Genomic DNA, 12018 nt, shown 5'->3' with positions numbered 1-12018 from the left:
AACCCCCTACTTTTGAAAATATATATGAGGAGGCCCAATATTTTTTTCTCTCTAAGGCAAAAACCCAAATTCTGAACTTAATTAGGTAGACCCCGCTAAGGACAGAGGATATGACTATTTTACCCTTATATTCTGTTTTATTGGGTAAGGAAATTTCCTAACGGTATAGAAGGAAGCATCTTCTTTCTCTCCCTCTCTCTCGGCCCTCTTTCTCACGGCGTTTTCTCTCTCTCGCTTTCTCCATCTCAATCGATTCCTTATACTATTGGGTAGGGTTTCAGATTTCGGTGTTTTAGCGTGATTTGCGTCGATCGAGGTTCAGCTTTCTCCATCTCAATCGCTTCCTTAAGGTTCGTTTTTTTACTTTTTTACGAAGATTTCATGGCTCGTTTTTGTTTATGATCATGATACACGGCTGGGTGCTTGTTGATTTTACAATAGTGATTTTGCGTTTTCGTGTGTTTTTGTACAGTTTGGGGTTTTTATTGGTCAATTGTGTTTGTGTTGATGCATTTCGATATTATATCGTTTTTTGATTTTTTCAGAGATTTGTAGTTATATATACCAGAGTAGTCATGTTTAGCATCATAGACCGGTTCCATATACAGAATTGTGTTGTTTTGATTTTTTCAGAGATTTGTATTTGATATATACCAGAGTAGTCATGTTTAGCATCATAGACCTGTTGTATACCAGAGTAGTTAAATATATGTAACAATAGTCATATACAGAATGGCTTTTTTAAATTTTTTGTGTATATTTTTTGATTTGTATTAATATACACCAGAGTAGTCATGTTTAGCATCATAGATCTGTTGCATATCAGAGTTTAAATATATGTTACAATAGTCATATACAATACTTATTTATTCTGTTTCACCTTTTTATTTACAGGTGCATAATGTCTACAAATATTGTACTAATAATGAGGTTTGGAGAATTATTTGGTGTGACAAAATGTGTTACTTCCTTTGGATTTGAAGAATTGGTTGGATTGTAAGGGCAAATGGGGCTCGTTGCACCCGAACATCATGTCTCTAACGTATACGGTTGTTGTTCATGGGGAGGGTGTGTTGTGTGATGATGATGATGTGTTTTACATGATGTCGTTAGCGCGCCAAATGTCTCTTGATCGTGTTGAAGTGAATGTTAAACAAAGAGAGGGAGTAGTTCCTGATGTGGTATCAAGTGTAGCATGTTTATCTAATCAGGCACAGCTGCATGATGAGGTTGCTTTCGAAATTGGTCAAGGTAGTGGAAGCAATTACTTGCAAAATGCTGGAATATGTGCTCAAACTGAGTTGATGAGTGCTAATTGGGCTGATCTGATCTATGATGTTGGTCAAGTTTTTCATGGAGGTGCTGTGGAGTTTAGGAAAGCTTTATTCATGTATTCGGTGGAAACAGGATTTGAGTTTACATACGTTAAGAATGAGCATGTACGTGTCACAGCTGAATGTAGACACAAGACAATAAAAAACTGTATGTAGAGGATACACACATCAATTGAGAAGGCCGATGGGTATTTTTATATAAAGAAATTTGAGAAGCATCACACTTGTGGATCTTCTTTTGGGTCGTCAAGGCAGAATGGAATGACGTCTGACATTATTGCTGGTATGATAGTTAATTTTGTACGAACGAAGCCATACATGGTTGCTAATGATGTTATTGTGGAAATGAAGCTGAATTATGGAGTCGACATTAGCTATTATGTGGCTTGGAGGTCTATCACGGCAGTGAAGCAACATGTTTTTGGTGATGATACTAGTTCATACTCATACTTACCGTCGTACTTCGAAGAACTTGGTGGTACCAATCCGGATAGCGTTTACAATCTTGACATCGATGCCGATACGATGAAGTTTTGACTTTGTTTTTTTGCTTTTGGTGCATGCTTGTCGGGTTTTAAGTCATGTCGACCGACACTCTCCCTAGATGGAACATTTCTGCACAACAAACACAAGGGCATTTTGTTAACTGCAATTGGGCAAGATGGTCATAACAATAAGTTTCTGTACCTTTATTGTGATTTATGACTATATATGGCTATATGTTACTAAGGCTGTTGTTGTTACTTTGTACACAAAATTGTTCCCGGTTGCATTTGCCGTAGTTAGTGAAGAATCTGATAGCAATTGGGCTTACTTTCTTACTCATTTGAGGGTTTCCATTGGCACGGATCGTGTGGTGACGTTTTTCTCGGATCGCAATCACGGTATTTTGGATGGGGTGAAAAATATATTCCTTGATTGTCTTCATATATATTGCTTGTATTACTTGCATTTAAATTTTTCAAGTAAATGTAGAGGTTGTTCATCTGGTTTTCGAAAGAAGATGGCTCATTTGTTAGATGCTTGTGCCTATGCTCCTACGAAATCCGAATTTGATGTGCATATAAAGGAGTTTATAGAAACTGGCGGTACAAGGATTAGAAATTTTCTAGCAGACCTTCCGTATAACAACTGGACTTGTGCACATTTTGAGGGGAAGAGATACGAGCAGATGGCATCTAGTGTTGCAGAATCATGGAATATGAAGATTGGCGGCATTCGTGGCTTGCCTATAACAAATGTGGTTGATGGTCTTAGGAGTATTATGATGGTTCAAATGTGTATAAGGGCAGAGGAGGCTGCGGTTATGTCAACTGTACTTTGCACTCCCATTCAAGGCGATGTTGATAAACTAGTACATGACAGTAGAGTTTTCATAGCGAATAGGGCATTATAGTACATTTACGAGGTGCTTTGTACTCCAACAGCTGTTGTTGACATTCGCAACAGGTCGTGCACGTGTAGAGTGTGGCAAGTCAACGGTCTGCCGTCTATACATAGTGTGTGTGTTCTGTTCCATAACAATAATGATGGTTATGCATATGTTGACTATCATTACACTTTTGAGTGTTATAAAACACGTATTCGCACAGTATTTATCCATTTGTCAAGCCAGATATTGATGGTGATTTGCCTTTGGTTGGACCTCCAGATTACCATATTCGGCGTGGCAGGCCGAAGGTGAAGAGAATTTCTTCGAGAGGTGAGAAGATTAAGAGGAAGATAAAATGTAGCTCATGCAACCGTATGGGCAATCACAACAAGAAAACGTGCAAAAGGCCTGTATGAGACTAGAGTGGAACAAAAAGGTATTTCAGTTTTTTTTTTTTTTACTCCCTTGAATTTGTGTGGAACATAGTTTGTGAATTCTTTTCTTGAGTTTCCAAGTACATGATCTGTTTTTTTAAGTATTTGAATCTTGCTATTATTGATACATGTAAGTACAGTTTTCTGTGTTTATAACAACTGCAGTCACTTAGTCATATGATTATTTACAACTACGGAGTATTAAATAGTCATATGACTTTGTGACTATAGGTGACTATGTAGTCACGGGTAGTCATATTTTCATCTGACCAAAAAATGTAGATCATAAATAAGTAGTCATTGATAGTCATATGACTTTGTGACTATAGCTGCCGACGTAGTCACGAAAGGTCATATTGTAATCTGACCAAAATATGTAGATCATAGATAAGTAGTCATCTATAGTCATATGACTACGTGACTAAATGTGTAGTCACATTGTCATCTGACTATATATGACTTTATGTAGTATTCATAGCTGTATGTAGTAGTGTCATACAAAAGTACTACAAAATAACATTGAAGAATGGTAATGCATATAATAGCCATAAGAAAAGATTTTTTAAGTACTGCAAAAATAGTCATACAAAAGTACTACAAAATAGTCATATAAAAGTACAACTACATAAGATTCTGTTTTGGTGCAAATAGTTTACAGAAATAAAAGTTTCACTTAATCGGAATAATAATTGTCTAATATCAATTAATCTTGTAGTGGAGCAGTGATTCAACAATGGACCTCCTCAAGAAATTGACACTGGTCTCTGCGTCGTTGGTAACTAGTGGAATTTGGCGGAACGTATTCCTTATAACAAACAGGACAAAAATACCACAATTGCTTGAATCATCTGTTTGTTGGGGTGAGTCATTTACCTCATGCAGCGGTGCGTTTATGGGAATAGCGGAGATGTTAAACTTCCTTTTTGTGTTTTCGACATACATTTTCTGTGTACATGAATGAACTAGATATTTGTTTATTAAATAGGTAGGTGCTGGAAATAAATAGTCAGTAGTTTTGTACCATGTCGGTGGCGTCAATCAGGTATGGGTCCTTAAGACCTTTACGAGGATGTAATGAGTTGTAGAAACGCCACTCATTTGAATTTATGTCCAATATTAACAGTGTCCAGTGGTTAGCCCCGGTTTGAGGATTACCATTGAAGTGTAATGGGAAGATGAGGTATCTATGTTTGCTAACTTCTGCCGGCATGCGGAATGTTTTATTTTTGGCTGGCCTCAACGATGTCTATTAGAACTGATGATTAGTTACCACGGGAAAACACATACTTCTTTTCAAAAATACTATTGCAAATATATTATCGACTTTGTACCAGTAGCATGCTACTGAACGTCATGCTGGTTCCTTTAAACGACTCATTAACGCTACCTTCAAACAACCCTGCAGCTTGTTGATGTCCCAATATCTCACAGTAAGTATATATAACCTATCATTGTACAGTGTTATTAAATTTGTGTACAGAATGTGGGCTGGATAGTTTGTATCATAATTTTACCTCGCCCGAAACATCTTCCTTTCTGGGGATGATAAAGATGTCAGCCATCCGAAAATAAATATTACCATCTGGATTCTTCCACACTGTTCTACTGCATTTATAAACATTTTTGAAGTATGAATAAGACATGTGATTATGCAATCATGGGTAGTCATGGGTAGTCATATGACAACTCTTGACTACATACATGAATAGTCATAAAGAACTAGTCACATGTAGTCATGTAGTCATATGACTATATATGACATTATGCAGTAGTATAATATTCATATAGATGACTGGATATATGACTATAGATAGAGTTTACTTACTTTCCATGCACTATTTCACCTGCCATTGTGTTTATTATTGCATTGTCTCTCGCACTCATGCCGATGAATGGGTTGTATTTTTGTAACTGAAACCTCTACGTGCTTTCTTGGTGCTACGTGGTGTTGCTTCACGTTTTTTTGACCTTGTACGTTTCCCTACTGCAGATTTTGGGTCGTTTAGCTTGGTCTCGATATCTTCCTCACATATCTCAAAGTTACTGTCCGAATGATGAACTGGTGGGTGCTCATCAAGTGCCTTTGCATATTCTGCCCAATTAGCTTCCAACTCGGCTATTTTTTCTTCCCTTTCTCTAATTTTCTCAAGATGAGTCTTCTCAGCAGATTTTAGGAGGGTGATTTCAGCTTCAAAGAAAATCTGTTTTGCTGTGTGCTCAGGCATGTTCGTTAGTGAGATATCGTCTGCTTCAAACTCTTGTGTCAACGATAGAGGTTTTCCGGTGTGCACAGTTGTTGTAGCATTTGTCACCTCTTCAAGACGTTTGATGATGGATTCGTTCGTTGCTTTCAGTTCTGCATTCTCTTTGATTTTTTCTTCAAGCTCACTCTGGTTGGTCTGTATTTGGCTCAAGATATCGAAAGACGGCACATCAACTTTGCTAAGCGTGACCTCGTCATGTAGTTTTGAAAGTTGAAGAGCGACATGTGCCTTTTCATCAACAAGTACCTGCTTGTAGTTTTTTAGCATGACTATCTCCATATGAAGTTCTTCTACGACAGCTTCCAGTTGCAACACTTGGGCCTCCTGTTCTGTCCTTTGTTTTGTTTCTACCTCCAATAGCCTCTTTGTGTCATTCAGCGCGGTAGTGATCTTGAGTTCATCTGACGACTGCCGCTTTTTGTACCAGTTTTTGATTGGGACATCCTCGTCAGAATCAGAAGCACTGTCAGAATAAACACTAGGATTGCTGTTGTTGTTATCATTTTTATGTTCATTGGTTGCATCATCGCTGATATCGTCCATGACCAAAATTCCATCAAAAATTTGTTGTTCTTGCTCTGTTGGGATCAGCAGATTGTCGTTGACGAGTTGGGGATCGATATCGTTCATGTCCTTGCTGCTCAGCATAGATGCAAGCTCGGATATATCCCACCGCCGAAATCTTGGGAAAACAAAATCAGTTAGTGGAGGCACGATTGCTACATGCTCACACATCTAATACTGCATAGTTAAACATAAACAATCAGTCATATTTGTGAATGTATACGACACCAAGTGACTATAAGTGAATGTACATGACACCAAGTGACTATAAGTGAATATTCGTACTTACCAGCACAAGTGGTACGAACCATGGACTTTGTCGTGTTTTTTTGCTGTGTGGATTTGTTTAACCAAGAAATCAGTAATCCCCCTGGCCCAGTTGAAGTCATTTGTTTGATCTATATCATCGCAGTACTTGAACATCCACCAAGCTATGACTTCAGCTGAAGTATTGAAAAGGACAATTGACATAAGGTGTAGAATCATCAATCTGACCACATCTTCAATGTCTTCATTATTATCGTTATCTACGCACTGAAGTAGGTGGTGTTTCAAAGTTTTTTGGTGGAGCGATGGGTGTGCGGCAAATCTTCGTGCTGCGAGTCCTTGTTGCGGCTTTCTTGACCAGTCAAAAGTCATTCGTGTGTTGCCAGATTGGATGTCAAAGATTAACTTGCAATCTTGTGGTGTGATTGTAATATTTTTACCTCATATATGGAATGCCCTGTCTGTTTTGCTGTATGACGTCATTATTTTGAAAGTTCCATTATGTGTGCTTGCGACGTCATCTCTGCTGAGTTTGTATTTTGCGAATGGTAGAACGAGATGGTTGAATGGAGTACGGCGAATACATGCATAGTGGGGTGGTCGCAGGTTTATATCTTCGAAGAAGGTCACGATTGATGGTATGTTGGCTTGGTATTGTGTCCATTTCCCCTTCTTACGTGTGTCTGTTTGTTCATTTGTTTCAGTATCTGCATAAAGATGTTCATATATATGTTAGGGTGTGAACATGACTACTAATAAGTACTCTTGAAAACAACACTCACACACAAAACACACATGAGGTAGTAAGCAGGATATAGTAAGAATGAATGTGACTACGTATGCAAATATGACTATGTAGTACTACCCATGACAACAACACCCAGATATATGTTGTAGCAAGTATTAATGTGACTACATATGCAAATATGACTATGAAGAACTAGTCATGACAACAACACCCACACACACAAAAAACACACAAAAGTTGAAGCAAGTATGTATATGACTATATATATGAATATGAATATCCAGAACTACCCATGACAACAACACCCACAGCAACAAAAAACAGCACAAATGCTGCAGCAAAGGATGGATGTCACTTAAATGACAATATGACTATGCAGCAGTACCAATGACAGCAACACCCACACACAGAAACAGCATAAATGTTGAAGCAGAAGATGGATGTGACTGTATATGAAAACATCATTATGCATTACTACCAGTGACAACAACACCCACACACAAAAACAACACAAACAAAACAGCATGCATGAATGTGACCACATATGACAATATGACTACGAAGTACTACCCACGAAAACAACACCCATACACAAAAAAACACAAAATCCACGGCATGCATGAATGTAACTACATATGCAAATATGACTACGAATTACTACTAATGGCAACAACAGTCAGACACCAAAATTGGATACATGACTACGGTTTTTTCACAAATTTGAGTATTTGAAGTAGTGAAATGGTTGAATTAGGGTAGTACCTGTTGCTAGGTTTGCGTTATGTACCATTTTTTCCTTTCGATTACGGCCTGGAAAAAAATGTTTGAAGGAGGTTTTAGGTACCAACGGAGGGGGGAAACAAAGTATATTGTAATGTAGCCATAAACTTACGTTTTGCCGGTGTCTTCTTCGCCAATTGTGGAAGGTGACTACTGTTGATGGTATATGAAATTGATGAGCGGAAGTTGACTACAATTGTGGTTTTTTGGGTTGTTGTTGACGAAGATGCCTAGCCCTTCCTTGTTTGGGTTGCCGTTTCCGGTGGATCTCTATAGCGAGAAAATGGGTGCGATTTTTGCAGAGAGAAGTTTGATTTTTCGAGTGGTTTTTTGGTAGGTTTTGATAGTGGAGGGACGATTTATTTGGGAATTGATTTTGAATTTTGTATAAATCCGTATATGGGCTGGGTTTGGGGTGCAGGGGTAATTTCGGGTTTTTTTGGGCCAGGGGTGTATCTCAAAGAAAGATTTTTAGGGGTGGACTTATGCCTATATATTTTCCATTCTAGGGGTGTATATCAAATGGACCCTTTTAACAATCATAATTAATTAACAAAATTAGACGTCAATTAAAATCAAAACCTCAAACATGTTCTTCCCCAAAAACCAAAATCTAGCAGAAGCCCTAGTTTTTGCGTTGCTTCAGTAATTTCGTTATTTTCTTCTCTCTTTTTAGTTGTTTCTTGCTCACCGCTTTAGTTGAGAAATTTGAACAATTGTTATGCTGGTCCTTTTTTTCTCTTTCTTAGAGCTAGAATTGAGAATTTTGATTTTCGATATAGATGCATGTTTCATGTGTATTGATTTGGCCCTTCGAAATTGATTGGACTGTCCTTTTGGCAGAATTGTACATATAGCGATAGAAATTGTATCTATGAGGTTACTATTCATGTGCGTGTATTTACTCAATGTTGCACAAGATAAAACTATTCGGAAATTGTACACATAATGATGGAATTCTTATGATGTTGAATTCAGTGGATATTGAATTTTATGGGGAATTGATCTTATTGTACGAGTACATTGATTTGGTTATTCTGTGTTGTATATGGTGAAGCTACCAGTTCACCATCTGGTGATATCTAATTGTTGCACACATTATATATGTGTTGGGTTTCGGGCACGCATACGCAGCGGAAAACAAAAATTTTACGTGATTTAAACGACTTTAAAGCACACAAGTACATGCCCGACAAATTAAATCAATTAATTGCGTACCTTTGCGCTTCCAGTGAAATTAAAAACAACATACATGCTAATAAATTTAACCGAATTTAAATCAATTAACATGCTCGCAATTTAAACCAAATAACATGCTCGCAACGATTTAATCGATTACACATAATCACATAAAATCATACAAACACAAGCATGAAATCATAGTTTAAATTAAACCCTAAAACGAAACTAGGGTTTCGAGTATTTACCTCTTGACGCGTGAGGTAGGAGCGAACGATTCGTCGTGATTACTACGGAAACCAATCCGTAGAATCGGGGCAGCAATGGAGCAGCAGCAGCGGCGGTGTGGCAGCTCACGGCGGCGCGTGTACAGCACGCGCGGTTTGTGCGAGGCGGCGCGTGGGGCAGCGTGCGGCTTCGGCTCGTGCGTTGCTCCTCGATTCTTCGATCTACGGTCTTCCTCCTCTCGGATTTCACCTCGTATACTTCGATCTACTAAATCGTGGCACTAGACACGAAGTAGTTAGAATAAAACGGAAAGAAAATAAAGGAGAAAGAATACCGAACAAAAGCCGGCCGAGGAACGGCCGTTTCCGGCGACGGAGCGGCGGTGGTGGCGCGGTGGTGGCCGCGCGGAAGAGAGGGCGAGAGAGAGAGGGTGGCCGATTAGGGTTAGGGTTTTTTTTGTTGTTTGTGTGTGCTAGGGTTATAAATCATGTATTTATAGTCCCTAGCATGAAACCCTAGCGGGCTTAAGTTGGACTGGGCCCAACAGCTTAAGCTCGTTAGTTTCTTTAATCGCTAGTATCTCTCAATTCAATGATCGAAAAATTGTAACGATTACAATTTCCGAGTCATTATAATTTTCTCGTCATTACGAGTGCCATCTCTTATTTTCCAACTTTCCAAAAGTGGAAACCCTAGTTCAGTGGACTTTCTAAATTTGGAAACTTCCCGATTTAGAAAGTTCACTAACATGTTCGCTTATTCTTTTCCTTTTCTTATTCTCATTCATAATTCCAAATTACGAATGTTGGACTCAATCATATTGACTTCCAATTATGCAAAGATAAACTATTTTATCTCTGACCGTTTATTCAAAGATCTCATGTGCACGAGCAGTGTGACCCTCGATGGTTCAGGTGTAAGCTAGCCGTGGGCCCACAACTCTTTGTGGTCAAAACTCGTCCCCTTCGAGTCACAATTAAGATGAAGCTCGTTTCACCTTAATCACCCAACGAATCAAGATTGGCGTCTAGCAACTACGCGTCATGATTCCCTAGATACAAATGAAGTGCCTGCAAGAACCTTCAGATATAGTTAACGTACAGTACGGTCCCTTCGATTCATATGTCCCGATCGAACTAGAGGCATTGGTTCATCGAGACCTCTTTATATGTTCAATAACGGTGCGATCGTTCTAAGTGTTGTAATCCTTACGTGCATGACTTAAAGAATCGAATTCTCTAATCATCACTTAGTCAGCTCTGGCCAGAGACTTAGAATGATTACAAACTTTCAGAACACACAGGACATCCAAGACTATTCTAGCGATCGAATCCCCGACTACAATGCACAGACCTCCCACTAGATTTCGGACTGCACGAACACTGGCCCTTGGGATGGTCCTCGGTGGAACTCAGGGACAGGTCACGATACAGCTGGTCCTCTAGTGAAGTCACGGTGATGTCTAGGTCATAAGGACTAATGGTGTACAACTATACCATAGATATCTCTACTCGATTATTGGGAACCACTTAGAGATTTCTAGGGTGAGGGAGTTCAGTGAACTCGTCAACTTACGAGCACCCACTTGTGCATGCCGATATCACAATACCGTTTACTGATGAGATGCAGTACACATACACTAAGTGCTAGTCTTAATGGGAAAGGCCGATATCCTCATTAGTGGCGTAACCCTTCGACTAGGAACACGTTTAACAGTTATAATACTTAAGTAAATATCTCACGATCCTAACGATCAATTACTAGTACTTGTAATAACTGTAAGGACTATATCTATGCTTGTGACAAAGGGACAAAGATATAGAATGCCAATGTGTTTTATCATTAATACGAATAAAGGTTCGTTTATTACAATAATAAATACGAAAGACCACAGCCACAAGTTGGCTTGTTGGTCACCTACTCTAACAATATGTTGATAATTTATGTGAGTGAATATGTGCAACTTTACAATAATATATTGCTAATGTATTCATTTAGCATCTACAAATGTTTGTGTGATCGTGTGATGATAATTAATTATATCCACAACCTTTACCAAGCTTTGATCTTTGATTGTTCAATTTACAAGATTTATTTGTATCTTCAGGTTCAACAAATGAAGTAGCTTACATAAAGGAATATGGTATTATCATTGTATGTCCTCTTTTCCATATTATTATTCTTAAGTAAAAATTGTAGCATCTTTGAGTGTATTTCTCTCTGCTTTTGCCGCCGCAATTTTCAACAGAAGATTTTTTTTTAGTTTTGTCCAATAATGTGATAGTCTATCTGCACGTATTCTATGTTACAGTTTTGTGGTGAAAGAAACATATGAAATTCTTTCTTCTTTAACAGAAGCAATAATGGCACCTTTTGCACGATTTTCCTTTTTTATCCGGGATAGTTTTTTTTTGCTTGTTTATTTGCTCGTCACTAAAATTGGAACTAAGGAAGAAGATTGATTTACAGAGGAAAAAGTATCTCTCAGTCACCCGCCTGCTTCAGTCCAAAGATAGATGAGATCAGTGCAACATCTCCCCTCCTTCTCGTCACTCTTAAGCATCCCGTAGATTCTTCAAAGATAGCAAATAAAAGAACTGAAATGTTAAATGTCGTTTTAATTTTACTAATGTCGTTTTGACTTCGAACTCGATTTTGACATATTTCTATTTTGATTTTGGCAAAATTCGAAACACGAAAATTGTGGTCCTTTGGGTTAGATTTCTAATCCAACTTAAATCCGCTAGATTGGATGCCCTGTGACAAAGTTATGCATGAATGAGTCACATTTTGAATTTTAGATACCTCAATACATCAAAGTTGTGGGCAGTATTCATTGATTCATGTA

Source organism: Erythranthe guttata, chromosome 12 (genome assembly GCF_056151865.1).
Source record: "Erythranthe guttata isolate IM_541 chromosome 12, IM_541, whole genome shotgun sequence".
Lineage (NCBI taxonomy): Eukaryota > Viridiplantae > Streptophyta > Magnoliopsida > Lamiales > Phrymaceae > Erythranthe > Erythranthe guttata.
Note: the sequence above shows the minus strand (reverse complement) of the source record.